Source organism: Vicia villosa, linkage group LG6, assembly GCF_029867415.1.
Source record: "Vicia villosa cultivar HV-30 ecotype Madison, WI linkage group LG6, Vvil1.0, whole genome shotgun sequence".
Lineage (NCBI taxonomy): Eukaryota > Viridiplantae > Streptophyta > Magnoliopsida > Fabales > Fabaceae > Vicia > Vicia villosa.
Genome location: NC_081185.1, coordinates 31318932 through 31337916, shown reverse-complemented (window position 1 = coordinate 31337916; position 18985 = coordinate 31318932).

Sequence of the window (18985 nt, the reverse complement as noted above, 5' to 3'; positions counted from 1 at the left end):
CTCTCCACAGTCAACGATGCAAACACACCAAACAATTGTGCCCCATCTGCTAATAGTTGATTCAACTCCTTGGTAGATAAGACACCAAATTTCGCGTCCTTCTCAAGAAATGGAAACCTCACCAACTTATGATAACAATCGATATGGACACGATTATTCATCAACCAATCCATTCCCAGAACCACGTCTAACTCGTTCATCGGCAAACAAATCAAATCAACAGTAAAGTCCTTACCGAAGATTGATACCGGACAATTCTTACAAACTAAGGAAGTAGTCACCGACCCCATTGCTGGTAAATCGACAACCATCTCACCACCCAAATCAGATAGAACAAGATCTAATCTTTTAACACAATCATCGGCTATAAAACAATGGGAAGCACCCGTATCAATAATAGCAATTAAAGAAATGCCATTAATAAAACAAGTACCTCTGATCAGTCGATCACCCTTATCCGTCTGAGTTCCAGCCAACGCAAACACCTTCCCACCAGCCTGAACTTTCTTCTTCTGACATTGACCGCTCATGTGTCCCTCTTCACCACAATTAAAACACACAACTCCCTTGGACGCACAGTCGGATGATATATGTCCTACCCTCCCACACTTAAAACATTTCCTCGCGTCACTAAAGCAGACATCACTTTTGTGTCCAGGTTTACCACACTTAAAACATACAATCTTAGCAGGAGCATCTCCCCCACTAAACTTTGGTCCATAATTTATCTTTTGCTTACCCTTCCCTCCATCATACGGCTTCCCACGATTCTGCGGACCTTTGTTCCTCTTTTCATTAATCACCTTATGATGAGCATTATTATCCTCATCATAAATCCTACAGCTGTCCACCAAATCTGGAAATACCCGAATCTTCTGATACCCTACCGCCTTCTTGATATCAGAACGCAACCCATTCTGGAACTTAATGCACTTAGAAAATTCTGCTCCCTCACAACCAAAGTGCGGGTAGAATTTCACAAGTTCATTAAACTTTGCCGCATATTCAGACACAGACATGCTGCCTTGAACCAACGCCAGAAACTCAGTCTCTTTCTTTCCACGGGCATCCTCCGGATAATACTTCCTCAAAAACTCCCTCTTGAACACCGTCCAGGAAATCTCTTCACCGGTTGCTTCTAACCTTGCCAAAGTCTCCAGCCACCAATCATCAGCCTCCACAGCTAACTGATGAGTGCCATACCTGACTTTCTGCTCTTGCGTGCAATCCATCACACGAAAGATCCTCTCCATATCCTTCATCCAAGTCAAGGCTCCCTCGGGGTCATGCGTTCCTTTAAACACAGGAGGATTCTCCCTCTGGAAAGTCGCTAAACTCCGAGACCTTGCATTCTCATCCGTATGCATAGCTTCAGCCATAGCTTGCAATGCAGCAGCAATAGCAGCGTCATTACGTCCAGCCATTTCTAAACTTCACAATAACACCAAGAGAAGTAAGCCCAAAGAATAACACAAGAATGGTTAGACCAAACGACACGACACTTGGTCGGACAAGACCGACCCGCTCTGATACCACTAATGTAACACCCCAATTCTACCCAAGCATATAGGTACAAATATCAGAGTATAAAAATTAAATTCATAAAAACAATTAGGGTATTACACTTAAGTAACCACATCACCAAACATAACATACTCGCAAAAGATGCGTAACACAAATAATCCAAGAGGAAAGATTCTCATAAACACTTGACAGTATTCATATATATATATATATAATATCCACCGTATTCCTCCAAAATACATCGTACGAGAGGGTGTCCAAAGTACATAATATGAATACATCCAAAGGATCAAATATACATCAAAAGGATCCTATAAGCATCATCTACAAAATAAGTGTTCGATCCCCCCCTAGGTGTTACGTATCACGAGCGGACGACACCAAAACGGACGACTACTAAAAGAGCACCTACACTTGCGGATCACCTGCACATTACCCACGAGTAGGTAACATTAAGGCAGAAGGGTGAGAATATAATTTATAATGAAAAGCATGATAAATATAGTAATGCCAACAGGTATCGTCAAGAATCATACAACAAAGTAATCCACTAAGTCAGCCACAATCAATATATAATTAATGCGATAAATGAGTGAGAACATAATGGTAAGTACAGATGGTGATGAATGAGACTCGACTATGCATATGCATGTGGTACCAAATCCGGAGTAAACTCCTCCTTGTCATTATGACAAATACACCTTGCCAAGCATTATGCTGGGACTTCTTTCCCTCAGGAAAATACACCTTTGTCGAGCAGTAAGCTACGACTAACCGTCATCGAGCATTTAGCCCCCACTGATGACCTCTTGCCACTCGGGCAAATACACCTTTTTACCGAGCATTAAGCTCCCACTGGTAATAATTGCCAATTCAGGCCACCTGTTAATAGCATTCCGCCATTAACGTAATGAAATGTCATGCTGTGCATACAAACGACTCGATTACATAACAACAACAACAACAATAATATAACTCGGTCACATATCCACATCACACCGGTTATATTAATCCACACGGATACATCACCAAAATTGCCACTCAGGCGTTCATATTCACACAGCACACATATACCGTCAGAACATACTTAATTAGCAAACATCATTTCACAAAACACATTTATGAAAAATCATTCAACCACCAACACACTCCTCTTTATCATAAAGGATACTCAAGGATTCCCATATTTCAATGTATATTTTCCTTGAAATTACCATTTTCCAAACTTTGTAATCATCTATGGAGTTTTGCCATTCGCAGACTACCATCCTATTAATAAAGTTTGAACCTTTATCCATTTATTTGCAATCTTATTTCTTTCTGCTTTATAAATTTATTTATTCTTGATAGTAATTTTTGAAACAAAAAAGGAAGTTAAAACTATAACAAAATCATGTTTTTGAAAATTATAAAAATGATTTATTTTGACTCGTGAGTATACCAAAAGGAATTGAAATAGCGACTTTGGTGAACGGTCAATTTGGAAGGGTTAAATTTGGTGTTCTCCAAGCAAAATCAAAGCACTGTGGATATCATTATCAGCTTATGTTTCAGGACATGCTTGACTGTACACCAGTGTATTCAGATCGTAATGAATCAATCCATGTGTTTGTTTTGGCAGCATATGCATCATAACATGCATATAAACTCATTAGTGCATTCATTATGCATGGTCGAACCTTTTATTTTGTGTTTGTTCGACATTATTTCTAAATAATCTATATGTGTCAGTAGAAGTTTGTGTTTCGCCAAAGTCTCGTTTCATTTAGGGAGCCTCTAGACAGAAAAGTGACCACTCTTTCTATTTTCCCCACCGAATACTTCCTCTGTGGATGACTGATGTTTCAGTACTTTTGTTCAGCTCATTTATTTGAATGGAATAATCTAGTGAGTTATGTACTTACCAGATTCAGTCTTAATTGACAGTTTCTTTCCAATTCATTCCTCGATTGAACTTTGGTCCCCAGTGGACCACTTTGGGAAACTTATGATGAAATCGTGCATTTATTTTTCACCCTTGGATGTTGTACAACAAGAGTTTTTTCCATACTCATGTTCATTTTTGTACCTTCAGTAAAAGTTGGTATTCAGATGTCTGTATATGCATCTTCCAGTAAAAAGTTGATGTTCAGATTTTGCTCGTTCACCTTAAGTAAAAGCTGATGTTCAGAAAATATCTTCTACTTCTACATCTTTCAGTAAAAACTCGATGTTGTAAAGAAGTTTCCTGCATCTTCCAGTAAAATGTTGATGTTCAGCTGAAAATTCATGTACCTTCAATAAAAGTCAGTATTCAGGTGATGCTATTCCAACACCTTCAGTAAATGATTGTATTCAGAGAAGCCTTTTTGTTCCGACATCTTCCAGTAAAAAGTTGATGTTCAGATAAAGACATTTCCTACCTTCAATAAATGTCGGTAGTTCACCTTGAGTAAACTTTAGTGTATTCTTTTGTCGTTCTACCTTCAATAAATATCAGTAGTTCACCTTTAGTAAAATTCGATGTATTCTTTCATTTCCTACCTTCCATAAACGTCGGTAGTTCACCTTCAGTAAACATCGGTGTATTCTTTTGTTTTCCTGCCTTTAATAAACATCGGTAGTTCATCTCAGTAAACATCGGTGTATTCTTTTGTTTTCCTACATTTAGTAAACGTCGGTAGTTCACCTTCAGTAAACATCGGTGTATTATTTTGTTTTCCTACCTTCAGTAAACATCAGTGTATTATTTTGTTTTTCTATCTTCAGTAAACGTCAGTGTATTCTTTTGTTTTCCTACCTTCAGTAAACGTTGGTAGTTCACCTTCAGTAAAAGTTGGTGTATCATTTGTTTCTTCACCTTTAGTAAAAGTTGGTGTTTTCTTCATCAGTTTACCTTCAGTAAAAGTTGGTAGCTCTTGCCATCGATTATGACTCGGTGATGATTAATCCTTTTGATATAAAGTGTTTTCCCTAGTGGAGTTTTCTTTCCGAGTGGAATTTGTCTTTCCCAGTGGAGTCCTTTCTTTTCTCCCCAATGGTTTTTGTATTCCCTTATGTTTAGTAACCATGTTCAATGCATTCATAAGTATTGAATGACATCTTAGGTCCAAAAATTGTGTGTTTTATATTTAAGTCTCTTTAATCGCGTTGAAACAAAGATTTCAATCTTCATATACCCGGATAGAAGAAACTTAAATAGGGGCATCTTTCATACCCCAATTTTTGACCCTAAGATTCCCCAATCATTTGCATCCTTACCTCATATTAGATCAGAATCTTGAGATTGAAACTTTAGCTTTGTGCCCACCTCCCCTATGGGAGAATCACCAAGCACCCATTTTTGTTTAAATTTGTGAATATTTTTTTGTTACGTTATACTAACCAAAATATAAAAAAAGATGTCTTTTTCTTTTAAAGCTTTGTGCATTATAGGTGATCGGATAAATAGCAAGTGTACTATTTTCACCGGTGTAGTTATAATGGGTTTTACCCCAAGTATCGATCACGAGGATTGCGTAGGAAATATAAATTATTGTAACTAGTCAATTAAACAAAATAGCATATGGGTGTTTTTGTTATATTGAAATAACTGAATTAAAATAAATAAGCTGAAATTAAAGTTAAGCTTTTGTGTATAAATTTAGAGTAATGCCAAGGTAGGTGTATGATCAGCCTTATAATGACTCTGTAAAAAGATCTCTTTAACAAGTTCATATGATGCAACTATTTGTTCTTAAGGGTGTTTTCCTAAGTCCTTAGTGAAAACCTTTTGGTTTGCAATCCTAATGCCTAAGTCCTTAGAAACATAGGTTTGTAAACCAAAGATGTAAATAATCAAGAATGTTCAAATAACCTTACGGTATCCCTAGTCCTAGGTGATAACTATAAGATTTAATTGTTTAAAAACCTTAACAACCGTAGTCCTACAGATTGTTAACCGTGGATCAATCTTGTTTTGCCGACAAAGAAAGCATAAAAACATTAAACAATCAAATTGCAAAATACGAATACTTGATTAAAGAAATACGATATTCAGAGTCGTTACAATTCAAATCAGGGACACCCCCCTGGCATTCGGGGGTTTAGCCTCTCATAGTATTCAAGAAACCAAAATCAAAAAGTTTAGACATTACAAAGATTAGGAGAACTCTGATCTTCAATGGTGTCCACCGTTGAATCTCTTCGTCTTCCAAAACCTTGATGAAGCTATCTTTCTCTGCTCTGGAATTCTATCGAACGATCAAAAGTGCCTTCTCCTTGTCTCTCAATCCTCTTTTAATTCCTCTAGGTTTTCAGATCTCAGCTGGAATACCCAAACTGCCCCCGGAACTTTAAAATTGTAAAAACAAATAATATCAGAATTTTTGTCCTCACAGCTGACTCGACTGTGTCACTTGACACGGGCAGACCGTGTCAGCTTTTGGTCTTAGGAGCACAGTTCTTCAGGAGGCCTGACACGGCCGTGTCAGGCAACACGGTCAGACCGTGCCCGCCTCTGCCTCCTTGATCATTTTTGCTTCTTGCTTCCTTTTTGCGCACCTCTTGGACATGCGATCTTCCTTCAATCCGAAGCTAACCTGAAACCATTACCAAACGAGATCAAAAGCACCTAATTGACAATAAAAACGGAACAAAAACAAATTTGCAAACAAATAAACTACAACTAGATAAAATAACGAAAACATTTGAAAACAAACACAAAGTGTTACCAAACATGACGATCATGTGTCGAATTCATGATGAAATTGAATGTAAAATGGTGGCCGATCACAACCTAAACTTATCTCATTGCTTGTCCTCAAGCAATGCAAGCGAGCAAACAAAGGTCACCTTGAATTTCTTTTTGTACCACAACATAGCCGATATCATTCGCAACTTGAATCTCTTCCTTGAGTCAGCTTTTGGGACTTATCGCACCTTGTTGTCCATCACACTTCATGTCAAGATGTATTTCACCTGCAAACTTGTCACACTTCTCACAAATTCTCTCGTGGTTAGAGTGTTTTTCGCTCAGATCATAATATGCGATATCAACCCTTGACTTTGCGAACATCCTACTTCCACTACACAAAAAGGAATCACACAATTTGAGGGCTTTTTGGGTTGTAATGGGGCTGAGGTGGAGGTTGGATAAACAAGGAGAGGGTACACAATGGGTTTTTCTGCACTTATGTTACTTTTCTCGTTTTTTTTATGTATGTGTGGGGGGTTTCTTCTTAGACTCTCTGTTTTCACCGAAATTTCGAGTGTTAGAATCACCTAGTCTTTCACTTCTTTTTGGGCAAGTGTATTAAACTCCTTTTTCTTTTTCTCTTTCTTTTGTTTCTTCTTTGTGTGGTTCACCCACTTCTCTTTTCTCTTTTGTCTATTTTTCTGTACACTTGCCCCTTTACTTTCATACATACATATAAACCACCCCAAACTTACAATTTTCACACGGTTTTGAGATAAGAGAAAAAAAACGATAAGTGCTACCCGAAAATGGTAATCATGAAGGATGGAGATACAACAAAACAAAACAAGGGGGAATGGCTCAACAGGGTAAACGAGGGATATGACAAAAATAAACAAAACAACAATGGCGGAAAACAAGGACAGGGGAACAAAAAAACAAACAACTGCCTCTTGTGTGATTTCACAATTGTATTATGTTGGTAGGACAGACGCAAAATTAGGGAGATAAAGACATACCTGATTTTACTCTTATGGTGATCTCTGTAAGTGTTTGTCCTTTTATAATCCTCACCAGGTAGGTTAAGTTTGCAGCTTCCACACATCCTTCATGTCGTGTGACTTCTCTTTCCGGCTTGATTTCGTCACTTAAGTGCTCAATTCCGTTCACCATGTTGCGTCCGACATTTTCGGCTACATCTACTTCCAAAGTGCCTTGAGAAATTAGCTTTTGGTTGTGTCGTCCCTCCATTCACCACTCATTAACTCATGCCTTCGACATCAATCTTTATCCTGTTACACTTTTGATACAACTAAAAAAAAACTACAGACGATAACAAATTAAAATGAAATACTAAAACAAGAAAACAATACTGATAAAATCCCTCCCCCACTTGCACTAAACATTGTCCCCAATGTTTTCGTACTCGCCGGAGAGGACTTACAAAACATCCTACTGAGGAGGAGGAGGAGGAGGAGGAGGAAAATGCAACATCAATTGTTGCATCATGCTATGCATCTCCGTCATCATCACGCCTTGACGAGTTTGTTCAGCTCCTTGACGATGTAACTCCAGACCTTGGCGTGCTTGTTCACCTCGGAGGTCAGCAAATTCGCCATGTATCCATTGCCATTCTTCACTCGTGAAAGAGGAAGATTGACTACCACCTTGCGATGATTGACCCGTCTCTACCTGTATATGCTCCCTTTCGGCATTCGGCCGAAATTGATAACTGCTCCTAAAAATTTCACGATAGAGTCAATTCTCCTCGCTAAGGGTGGACGTACATGCAGGGTTTGGAAGAGTCATGACCACCGTTTTCTCAACTTTGTACTCGTAATTGGTACCGCTCATCTGTATCACAAGTTGGTTAATCAAAGCAAGCATATCCAGTTTAGTCATACCTGCGACGGGCTCATGATGATACACCACCGGGTCATAGCCAAGAAACTTCGCTATTTGAGTAATGATTCCTCCCACACAAATGTCACCAGACACAACTTTTCCCACTTTGCTTAAATGTGAAGCCACAAAAGCAACCACATTAACCGGAGTGTCCGAGATCATAGAGGACATAAGAAAAAGCTCAGTTTGGGAAATAACTCCTTGACTGTCACCCCTGCCAAACATAGAATAAGCCAAGCATTTTTGTACATAACGAAAACATGGATTGTGAATCCGGGAGGCTTTCGCGTCTTTAGCGACATATTCTGTTCCTGTGATCTTACCCCAAAACCTTCCTGGTACAAAATAGCCAGGCAATTTACCTGGTCCATCAACGGGTATACTAAGGATAGCACCTAATTCCTCCAGAGTCAATCGGTGCTGCGTCTGAAACAGCTGAAAGGTGATTGCACCGGTACACATAGGGAGATGTCCTTCCCACTCAGTATGGACCTCGTACTCCACTGTACTCAAGAACTCTAAGGTTATTCGTTCATAAGTTGGTGTCGTACGCACCATAAAGTCTAACAACCCTATTTTATTCAATAGTCTATGCACATCTTCAGACAAACCCAATTCAGCTAAAGTAGAAGGACACATATACCTGTTTGGAACTAACCGTCGGTCCTTGTGTTTTGCATACCGGACTTCATGAGTGGGGTGGGTGAATGTGATCCCATGAGCATTCGTGTTGTCCAGCTCAGCCGCCGATTCAACATTCCTCCGTGGTCGGGTTTGTGGTCTCAAAGATCCATCCTCGGTTGGTCTTCTTCTGGAAGTATTCTTTGGGGGCATTTTGGGCACCTGAAAAAATTCACAAAACTCAAAATTCGAATTAGTGAAAACGGCCACCGTAGGTAGATGGAGAACGACGAATGGAGCACTTTTTGTGAAGTGTGTGTGGGGAAAAAACGAATATTTGGAGTGGTGGAGGAAGGTTTATGTTGGAGGTTTAATGGAGTTGAGAAGTTTTTGTGGGAGAAGAAAGATGAAGAAAGAGGAAGAAGGAGAAAAGTGAGGGAAGAGAAAGAGAAAAGTAGGGTTTTAGGTGTGGGGCCCGCGGGACCCACAAGTGAGAAAAAAATTTCAAAATCTGGCTCGCTGACACGGCCGTGTCAGCCAACACGGTCCGACCGTGTCCGAGTCTAGAAAATCACTTTTCTTCCTCAAAAATTCTGAGCAGCGTGACACGGCCGTGTCGGCCAACACGGTCAGACCGTGTCCGAGTCTGGAAAAGGAGTTTTGGCCCTCTAAAATTTTCATCAGTGTGACACGGCCGTGTCAGCCAACACGGTCAGACCATGTCAGGCACTGTTCCTAGAAAAAATTTTGTCTTCTTGGATTTTCTGCTCTTTTCACTCCTTGATAGTCGTGTTTCAGAAAAAAAAAACCTACAAAACAAAAACAATAAACAAAGAAAACTGTTAAGAACAAAAATAGTGGGTTGCCTCCCACTAAGCGCTTCGTTTAACGTCGCATGGCTCGACGGACGTCCACCTCATTAGGTGAGACGCACATGATCAATTGATCCAGCTTCCTGCCCAGCATAATAGGGCTTCAACCTCTGTCCATTGACTTTGAATATGTCCCCATTGGCTTGATTTTTAATTTCAATTGCACCATGCAGGAATACCTTGTGCACAACAAACGGCCCTGACCATCTTGACTTCAATTTTCCAGGAAACAGCTTTAGCCTTGAGTTAAACAACAACACTAGTTGTCCTTCCCAAAAGTCCTTCTTGATGATTTTTTTATCATGCCACTTCTTTGTTTGTTCTTTGTACATCTTTGCATTTTCATAAGCTTGATCTCGAAATTCCTCTAACTCATGTAGTTGAAGGATACGAGATTCACTGGCTTTTACAATATCGTAGTTGAGGAATTTAGAAGCCCAAAACGCCTTGTGTTCAAGCTCGAGTGGCAAATGGCAAGCTTTACCATAAACCAACTGATAGGGTGACATGCCTATGGGTGTTTTGAATGCAGTCCTGTATGACCATAATGCATCTTCAAGCTTCATAGCCCAATCTTTTCTTGAGGCGCTCACAGTCTTCTCGAGAATCTGCTTGATTTGCCTGTTCGATACCTCTACCCGACCACTAGTCTGAGGGTGGTAAGCTGTTGCAATCTTGTGCTTCACATTATACTTCTTCAGCAGATTCTCCATCAACTTATTCAAGAAATGAGTACCTTCATCGCTTATGAGTGTTCGGGGAACACCGAATCTGGAGAAAATGTTGTTCTTGAGGAAATTCACTACCACCTTGGCATCATTTGTAGGAAGAGCAACTGCTTCAACCCATTTAGAGACGTAGTCCACCGCTACAAGGATGTAGTTCTTCCCATGGGATGGTGGAAAAGGTCCCATGAAATCAATACCCCACACATCAAACAACTCCACTTCAAGTATACCATTCTGAGGCATCTGATTTCTTTTTGAAATATTCCCCGTTCTCTAACACCTGTCGCATTCTTTCACAATGCTTTGAGCGTCTTTGAATAATGTGGGCCAATATAAACCAGATTGTAAGACCTTTGCAGTCGTTCTATCACCACTGAAATGTCCGCCATATTCTGAGTCATGGCATGCTTTTAGCACATCCCGTTGTTCCTCCTCGGGTACACATCTTCTAATCAAACCGTCGAGACCCTTCTTGTATAAGAAAGGATCATCCCACAAGTAGAACCTGCAATCATGTAAAAACTTTTTTCTACGGTTATAGTCAAAATCATCAGGGATAATACCACCTACCAAATAGTTCGCATAGTCGGTGAACCAAGGTACACCAATAACAGCGAGGATATGTTCATCTGCGAACTCATCCTTTATTGGGCGCGTAGCTTCTGTCTCTTCAATAGGTGACATTCGAGACAAGTGATCGGCCATAGTGTTTTCAGACCCTTTCTTGTCACGAATTTCCACATCAAACTCTTGAAGGAGTAAGATCCAGCTTAGCAGTCGTGGCTTAGAGTCCTGTTTAGCAAAAAGATACTTCAAGACAGCATGGTCAGTATAAACAGTGACTCTAGAACCCAACAGATATTGCCTGAATTTATCAAAGGCATAAACAACTGCTAACAACTCCTTTTCAGTAGTTGTATAGTTCATCTGTGCGGGGTTCAACACATGACTAGCATAGTAAATAACATGTAACAATTTTTCTCTACGCTGTCCCAGAACCGCCCCCACTGCAATATCACTTGCATCACACATGATCTCAAAAGGTAGAGACCAATCCGGGGCTACAACAATTGGTGCCGACACTAATTTTTGCTTTATTGTATCAAATGCTACGGCACATTCTTTATCGAAAATAAAAGCTTTGTCCTTAACTAAAAGTGTAGTTAAAGGTTTTGCTATTTTTGAGAAGTCTCTTATGAACCTACGGTAAAAACCCGCATGCCCTAAGAAACTTCGGATACCTTTTTCATTCATGGGAGGAGGCAATTTTGCTATGACTTCTATCTTGGCTTGGTCAACTTCTATTCCCTTATGAGAAATTTTGTGGCCCAAAACTATACCTTCACGCACCATGAAGTGACACTTCTCCCAATTGAGGATTAAGTTGGTCTGTTGGCATCTTTCTAAAACAAGAGCAAGGTTAGTTAAGCAATTATCAAAAGACTTACCAAAAACCGAGAAATCATCCATGAATACTTCCATATGCTTCTCAAGCATATCGGAAAAAATAGATTGCATGCATCTTTGAAATGTGGTCGGGGCATTACATAACCCGAATGGCATTCTTCTAAAAGCAAAAATACCAAAAGGGCATGTAAATGCGGTCTTCTCTTGGTCTTTAGGTACAACAGCTATCTGATTATACCCCGAGTAGCCATCGAGGAAGCAATAATAGTCATGACCCGCTAACCTTTCTAACATCTGGTCGATGAAAGGCAACGGGAAGTGATCTTTTCTTGTTGCCAGATTTAGTCTTCGGTAGTCAATACAGACTCTCCACCCTGTAACTGTCCTCGTGGGAATCAACTCATTTTTTTCATTCTTAACAACGGTAGTTCCACCTTTCTTTGGCACCACATGAACTGGACTCACCCATGAACTGTCAGATATTGGATAGATCATCCCTGCATCCAAAAGTTTTACCACCTCCTTTCTAACCACTTCTTTCATCGCTGGATTGAGTCGTCGTTGAGGTTGGACAACCGGTTTGTGATCATCCTCCATTAGGATTTTGTGCATGCAAATTGTTGGGCTTATTCCTTTCAACTCTTCAATGGACCAGCCAAGAGCGCTTTTATGCTTTTTAAGAACTTTGACAAGTTTTTCCTCTTGAAGGAATTCAAAGTGAGAACTTATGATGGCCGGACATTTACTCTCAGTGTCTAAAAAGACATATTTGAGGTTCTTCGGTAATTGTTTTAGTTCAGCCCCCTTCTTTGGTTCATCTTTACTTCCCTCCACTAATGGTTGCCTTAGCTCCTCCCATCGGTTGTGGCGAGGATTTTTGACAAATGATGTTGTTTCCATCATGGCTAAAACTTCACTATCTTTTTCATCAAGTACCTCCTCTTCTCCAAAGATTGATAAGCTCAAAACTCTCTCCAACGGTAACTGTTGTGTTGTCAAAGAATTTCCTTCATCACAAATTTGATCAATTACCTCAATGTGTTGACTTGTGGCAATGTCATCTTTGTACTTCATGGTGTTTCGCACATCAATCTTTAGTTCCTCATCATAAACTTTCAAGGTCATTGTACCTTCCTCTATGTCGATCAAGCATCTCCCGGTCTCTAAAAATGGTCTCGGGCATCTCTAGAATAACAAAATCTACAGGGAATGCGAACTTGTCGATTTTCACCAACACGTCTTCTACCACTCCGTACGGTCTTTTCACCGATTGGTCAGCAAACTGAAGTGTCATTTGTGTATCTTGTACTTTACCTATCCCCAATCTTTTGTAGATGGATAATGGCATAAGACTTACACTTGCTCCCAAATCAATAAGAGCTTTCTTGAAAGACCTATCACCGATGGTGCATGGAATAGTTACTGAACCTCGATCTTTCTTTTTAACCGGAATCTTCATGCCCTGCAAAATAGCACTACAAGTTTCAGTAAGAATAATCAGAACACTCTCGATGGTCCGCTTCTTTGAGATAATATCTTTCATGAACTTTGCATAGGTTGGCATTTGCTCAAGTGCCTCTAAGAAGGGAATCTTCAGCTCAAGTTTCTTGAACATCTCCAAGAACTTCTCAAAATTTTTCTCATGTTGTTCTTTCTTCTTATTTCTTGTGGGGAAAGGAAGTTTAACCGCCGGTCTAGGTGTAACTACTTTTTCTTTTACCACCCTTTTTTCCCCCGTGACCTCTTTACTTGCACCCTCATTCTCTTTAATCTCTACATCCACTTCAATCAACATATCTTCTTCATCAGAATTCTTCTCAGGTGTGTCATTGGATTTATTGCTTCTGGTAGTTACAGCGTTCACATGGTTATTGTCTCTGGGATTCGTAACCGTAGCACTAGGTAGAGCACCCTGTGGTTGAGAGTTAGTCATTTGTTGTGCAATCTGACTCATTTGGATTTCCAGATTTTTGATAGAGGCCCCTGTGTTCCTCAAGCTGCTCCTAGTTTCTTCCTGAAATTGAGAATTTTGAGCTGCCATTTTTTCAATAGCTATCTCCCATTCTGCCTTCTTAGGTGCCTGTTGTTGAAATTGTTGAGGTGCTTGAGATTGGAACTGTTGCGGGTGGTGTTGAAATTGTTGCTGGTATGGAAGTTGTTGTTGGGGAGGTCTATATTGTTGTGGCTGAGCTGGAGATTGAAATTGGGTTGTTCCTTGCTTTTGAAAGTTTCCTTGTTGGTCCTTCCATGCGAAATTAGGATGATTTTTCCAACCTGGATTATATGTATTGGCGTATGGATTATTTTGCCTCAACATATGAATCTGTTCCACCTATTCTTGCGTTGCCACACAATGCATAGCAAAATGCGGTCCACTACATATTTCACATACAACTGAGGCGGCTGGCTCAACTTGTGCTACCTTCTGTTCACCAAGATTCATCTTCTTCGATCTTCTTTCTACTTCAGCTGCAATTTGTTCTTCCATTTTAACCACCTGATCAGCAAGCTTCAAATCAATTTTACCTTTCGGTTGGCTCATTGCACGGTCATATAACTCAATGTGCTCCTTAGAGGCAATAGCTTCTATGATTCTCTTGATACCAGTGGCTGTTGAAAAATTAGTTGAGCCACCGGCTGCCGTGTCTATCAGCTGTTTTGTCTTGACTCGTAGACCATTAACAAAAGTCTGCATTTGCTCTGTTGGGTCCATATTATGAGTAGGACATGCAACCAAACATCTCTTAAACCTTTTGTATGCATCTCCCAACGATTCCCCTTCTTTCTGCTTGAAATTTACAATATCATATCTTTTTCGAATGAAAACTGATGCGGGGAAGTACTCGTTAAGAAAGGCGGTTTCCATCTGTTGCCAGGTGGTGATACTTCCAGCTGGAAGTGAGTAAAACCACTCTTCCGCATCTTCGGATAAAGTAAAAGGAAACATTACGAGTCTCTTTGCCTCTTCGGAATGGCCCTCTATCTTCAATGATGTTGTTGTGGTGAGGAATCTCTGTAAATGCTTATTTGCATCTTCATTGATTCTTCCAGAAAAGGGCCTGCTTTCTAACTGACGGATAGTGGAAGGATGTAGTTGGAAGTGTGCCACGTTAACCGGTTGATTTACTATGGTCATTCTTCCAAGCGGTGCATTGGCCCTTCCATAATCACCTAAAAGTCTCTCTGGAGGAGGTGGATCAGCTGCCATAGTTTCAGGCTAAGAATCTGACTGCTCGGACTGAATAGATAGTACTTCTTCGTCTTCCGATTCTGAAACTGCAGGTGATTCTTCTTTCGATGCCAGTCTTTTCCGCTTAACTTCTCGGAGTCGTGCTCGCAATAATCTTTCGGGTTCTGCGTCAAAATCTTGAGATTGAAACTTTAGCTTTGTGCCCACCTCCCCTATGGGAGAATCACCAAGCACCCATTTTTGTTTAAATTTGTGAATATTTTTTTGTTACGTTATACTAACCAAAATATAAAAAACGATGTCTTTTTCTTTTAAAGCTTTGTGCATTATAGGTGATCGGATAAATAGCAAGTGTACTATTTTCACCGGTGTAGTTATAATGGGTTTTACCCCAAGTATCGATCACGAGGATTGCGTAGGAAATATAAATTATTGTAACTAGTCAATTAAACAAAATAGCATATGGGTGTTTTTGTTATATTGAAATAACTGAATTAAAATAAATAAGCTGAAATTAAAGTTAAGCTTTTGTGTATAAATTTAGAGTAATGCCAAGGTAGGTGTATGATCAGCCTTATAATGACTCTGTAAAAAGATCTCTTTAACAAGTTCATATGATGCAACTATTTGTTCTTAAGGGTGTTTTCCTAAGTCCTTAGTGAAAACCTTTTGGTTTGCAATCCTAATGCCTAAGTCCTTAGAAACATAGGTTTGTAAACCAAAGATGTAAATAATCAACAATGTTCAAATAACCTTACGGTATCCCTAGTCCTAGGTGATAACTATAAGATTTAATTGTTTAAAAACCTTAACAACCGTAGTCCTACAGATTGTTAACCGTGGATCAATCTTGTTTTGCCGACAAAGAAAGCATAAAAACATTAAACAATCAAATTGCAAAATACGAATACTTGATTAAAGAAATACGATATTCAGAGTCGTTACAATTCAAATCAGGGACACCCCCTGGCATTGGGGGGTTTAGCCTCTCATAGTATTCAAGAAACCAAAATCAAAAAGTTTAGACATTACAAAGATTAGGAGAACTCTGATCTTCAATGGTGTCCACCGTTGAATCTCTTCGTCTTCCAAAACCTTGATGAAGCTATCTGTCTCTGCTCTGGAATTCTATCGAACGATCAAAAGTGCCTTCTCCTTGTCTCTCAATCCTCTTTTAATCCCTCTAGGTTTTCAGATCTCAGCCGGAATACCCAAACTGCCCCCGGAACTTTAAAATTGTAAAAACAAAAAATATCAGAATTTCTGTCCGCACAGCTGACACGGCAGTGTCACTTGACACGGGCAGACCGTGTCAGCTTCTGGTCTTAGGAGCACAGTACTTCAGGAGGCCTGACACGGCCGTGTCAGGTGACACGGTCAGACCGTGTCCGCCTCTGCCTCCTTGCTCATTTTTGCTTCTTGCTTCCTTTTTGTGCACCTCTTGGACATGCGATCTTCCTTCAATCCGAAGCTAACCTGAAACCATTACCAAACGAGATCAAAAGCACCTAATTGACAATGAAAACGACACAAAAACAAATTTGCAAACAAATAAACTACAACTAGATAAAATAACGAAAACATTTGAAAACAAACACAAAGTGTTACCAAACATGACGATCATGTGTCGAATTCATGATGAAATTAAGTGTAAAATGGTGGCCGATTAATAGGTGATTGAATCTAGTGCATCCACACCTCTCTTAAAGCTAGGTTTTTAAGGATGGGCCCTCAATTAATTGATCATCAATGGAGGCTAAACGGCTTATACCTTAAGGAAGATATCCTCATCATCAAGTTTCATATCTTAAGTATCTGTCCACTTCATTTGATCAAGTTCATATAAAGATTATGTGACTTAGTTCATCAAGAAACTTCATAGGTTCATGTGTTTATTTCCATGCCTTCTTCAACAAGTTTCATCAAGCCATGAGCATTAAAATCAAGTGCTCTTTTAGAAAACATCATATCAAGGTCTTATGTATCTCCTCATGCATCATCATGCAAATAAAGTTCAAGAGATTCAAAGTTAATTCAAGAAGTTTGACCTAATTTGATAAGTTCTTGATCTTATGATCACAAGGGCATACTCCCTAAATTTTCAACATTTGTGAGTGATTATTTTGGAAAATTATTCCCCTTGACATCATCAATAACTTCTCTTCACAAGTCAAGCAGAAATTTTCTGAAGAAAGTCATCAAAAGTGAGAAGACATTATAGGTCTCCCTTTGAAAGTTCAAGGAATTGTTTCCAGTTTAAAGGATCATAACTTGCTCTTTTTTTTAATCATTTTGAGCCCATTCTTGTTGCATAGTAATCTTGAGTGATTCTACTTCAATTCATCTTTGAGGATCAAGAGAAAATTTTGAGTTGAAGATCATGAAAGAAGAAGAAACATTATAGGTCATTCTAAGATACCTAGGTTTTAAGGCATACCATGTGTGCAAGACTGACCACAGACCCGAATGGCTAAAATTTAACTTTCTCTTGCATAACGTTTGGCTCTAAAATTATTTTTCCATTCTCTACAACTTTCATGTTGGGACTTTTGATCAATTAAAGCTCTAAAGCACTCATTTGAAGCAGTTTTTGTCACCAACTTTAAAGACTTGTATCTTTGTGTTCAATTGACCAAATGCAACCTTTCCAAGCACATCGTAAAGCTTGATCACTCAGCTTTCCAAAGCATCCAAGATTGTACCATAAAGGTCCCTACCTTGCTTGCCCCATGGATTTGAAGTTGGTACCTTGAGCCTAAAGTTTCCACTTGCAATCAAAAGTGAATTTGATTAATGTGACCTCTAATCACCAAATTGATGCTCAAATTTCACTTAAACATGATTAACAATTTTACCTGAGGTGATTAGAGTGCCAAAACGCAGCATTTGATTGAGTTTTGAATGCACATGAAGTCATACTTTCTTCATGATGCAGGTGCACACGAATTCCATCCATACTTGATCATTTCTCTCATCTAATGCTTCCATCATCTTCAGCTATAAATAGGGGAGCCATTCCATTCATTTTCCAAGCTTTAGAGAGCCAGAAAAGCCCTGTCAAGATCCCATTTGAACTTTTTGACTAGTAATTCAATTTTTCTTTTTCTCACCCCAAAACACTAAAAGCTTAATTCGATTTTGCTTTTTCTCACCCCAGTTTCAGAGCATCTTAGGTGAACTTCGTTCAGGTAAAATTCTCAACCATTTTGCTTCAAACTTGTCACTACATTGTAGTCCTTGGTTCACTGATGTTGATGATACCTTTTATTTTCAACTGCAATTGCGTTTGGTTAACCTTTTTCTTAGAATTTCAGTTTTTAACTTGTCTGGTTTTTTCCAAATCGATTAAATTATGGTTTCAAGAAATTTTTCATGAGGTGATGTTTGTTTTCGTCTCAGTGAAACGCATATGTTAATGTTGGTTTTGTAATCTTTGGTTACGTTTTTCAAAAACTCATGTGAAGGTCACTTGAGAAGATGATCGAAGGAAGGAAGAAGATGATCGAAGTTTTTTAAATCCTTTGGCCAATGAGATGAGGCCAAGTGAAATGTTTTCATTGGTTAGACACTTTTGTTGCTCAATGAAACACGTTAACTGAGGGCCTATGGTGGAGCGCATGCTAAGATCTTGCCAACGCATTAATGAAAAGATCCAAGGGTGCGTGTTGATGAGCGCATCCCATAATGGTGTGTCTCATTGCATAGGATCTGATATCTTAATTTTTAATTCTGATTTTCTTTTTTCTTTTAATCCTATTTTATTTTTAATTCATTTTAAATACCAAATCACATTCAAAAGTTCCCAAAAAATCTTAAAAATACTTTGATTATTTTCTTATTTAATGAATATTTTTGTGGAATTTTATTCTGAAGTTTGATATTTTCTTTGAATTTCCTTTTGTTTATTTGATTTTAATTGTTTTTTAAATACTTGGTGATTTTCAAAAATTATGAAATATTTTGTCAACACTTGTTGACTTGTGTTTGACCTCTGATTAATTTTTGGGATTTTTATTTGGTTTTATGATACCCTTTGTGTATTTCATCAATAAATTCCAATTATTTAATTAATCATTTTTGGTCA